Genomic DNA, 2156 nt, shown 5'->3' with positions numbered 1-2156 from the left:
TGCTGTTCGTGGTGCTTTTTTTCCAATTCCATTGCTTCAAGGGCTTTAGCGACCCTTCCCGCCTGCTTCCTTGACCAGTGTCTAGTGCCCCTCCCCAGCCCGCTGACCTGATTGGCTGCTCATAACTCAGTACTGCGAGATAAATATCAGGAACGCCTGCCCCTGCACACCATGCGGGCCGTTATCTACCGTTATCTACCTATCAACCCATCAGCCCATCAACCCATATTGAGGCCTTTTTACTGTTTGTAGTGCTTTTTCCGATTCCTGTGCTCCAAGCGCTTTAGCCAACCCTTCCTGCCCACTTCCTTGACCAGTGGCTAGTGCCCCTCTCTCACTCTCTAAGCCACCCCCCCCCAAGACCCGATTGGCTGCTCCTAACTCGCTACTGCAAGGTACGTATCACGAACACCTGCCCATGCACACCATCTTTGCTTGTGTGCTGCAGGTGAGCATTTTTGAGCCTGTATCTGCGCTCTGACCCCCATTGAGGCCCTATTACTTTTTGTAGTGCCTTTTTCCCAATTCCTGCACTCCATGCGATTTGGCCGACCCTTCCCGCCTCGCATCCTTGACCAGCCGCTAGGCCCTCTCCCCCAGTCCCCTGACCTGATTGGCTGCTGCTAACTCGCTACTGAGAGGTACATATCAGGAACACCTGCACACCACTTTTGCTTGTGTGTTGCAGGTGAGCATTTTGAAGCCGTTTTCTAAGCTCTGACCCACATTGACACACTTAAGCTGTTTGCAGTGCCTTTTTTTCCATTTTCTTTTTCTTTTTTTTTTCTTTTCTTTTTTTCTTGGAACGCTTCACGAATTTGCGTGTCATCCTTGCGCAGGAGCCATGCTAATATTCTCTGTATCGTTCCAATTTTAGTATATGTGCTGCCGAAGCGAGCACCCTTTTTTCCAATTTCTGCACTCCAAGCTCCTTGGCTGACACCTACCGGCCGCTTCCTTGACCAGCCCTAGTCCCCCTCTCCCAACCCCTGCCCCCTCCTACCTGATTGGCTGCGCAGCTTCAACACACGAGCAGAAGCGCATAGTTGCAATGCATCTGCCACTTTATGCAGCGTCCACACAGGGTCAAGCTCAGAAAGGAGCAAGGCTCGAGGGAAGCAAGGGTCATTTGTGCTTGTGACTGAGTTGGATGCACTGGGTTAGGGGAAGAGAGCACTGAACAGGGCCTATCCTCTTTGGTCAAGGTGTAAGTGTCTGGTGTTTTCAAACACCGGGCAACCTCTTCCTTCAAGATCAAGCTTGGAAGAATGTGGCTCGCGAAGCTTCTGTAAGATTAATTTTAAGTTGGCTTCTTTTTCTCTATTACAGAACTCGTTCACTGGCATGTCACACTTCACATGGTTTGACTATGTGTGGTTGCAAACTCAGTGGTTACATAGCAAATTGGGGGATGGGAGGGGCGTCACCGTCCAATCACTGAGTGCATTAATCATACATTCGGTTACCTCACACACACTGTATGCTGCCAGATGTTTAGGTATCTTGCTGAGCTTTAACACACATATGTGAAATTGAGGTCGTTTCCAGATATTATTCTAATGTGAGTTATACCTAGTTATGGTGTCTGAAGCCCTCATTCTTCAAGGCATGCAGAAGGCATTGACTTATATTGCAACTTCTGTTTCCCACTATCTCTTGCAGAACAAAAGGTGGAACTTGGGTCTTGAATTACATAGTATAGTGTTTACTGATACCCTAGTGGTACTACATTCAGTACGCCACTAGACTCATACGTTTAAAGGGCTGCTAAAACCATTGGAGCCACTCACCCAATTGATCCTTGGATAGTGTAAAGGGAACTTTTTTGACGCCCTACTCTAGCAGGTTTTAAGACTATGGACGGACATATTCAGAGTTGTGCCCCCTTGAAGATTTTCAAGAAATCTCAACACTAAAAACTTGGTTTACCTGACAGACAAAATAGTTACAAAAAACACAGGAGCTCATCCCCGAGCTAAAGCCTGGAACATTTGGATTCACAATATGCCAAAATGAAAATTCCCAAACAAATACTTGATCTCATGGGGCCCATATTTTTCAGTGCATGGAGCAGCATTCCATACTTTGTGAGCTTGCTAAATCCAAGTCAAAGGTTTGAATCCAAACAAGACCCACAGCCTATTTTTATTCTCAGT

The 2156-nt window shown here is 47.1% G+C and overlaps 1 non-coding gene across 1 annotated transcript; it reads right to left on the bottom strand.

The window, feature by feature from the left end:
- Nucleotides 1–794: 794 nt before the first annotated feature.
- On the bottom strand, nt 795–901 carry LOC138496844 (U6 spliceosomal RNA). Its single transcript, XR_011278310.1, has one exon. It is a non-coding gene; the product is annotated as a U6 spliceosomal RNA (small nuclear RNA).
- Nucleotides 902–2156: the final 1255 nt, after the last annotated feature.

This window comes from Ambystoma mexicanum, chromosome 10 (assembly GCF_040938575.1).
Source record: "Ambystoma mexicanum isolate Mex_15411 chromosome 10, UKY_AmexF1_1, whole genome shotgun sequence".
Taxonomy (NCBI): Eukaryota; Metazoa; Chordata; class Amphibia; order Caudata; family Ambystomatidae; genus Ambystoma; species Ambystoma mexicanum.
Note: the sequence above shows the minus strand (reverse complement) of the source record. Positions and strands in the feature narration are given on the sequence as shown.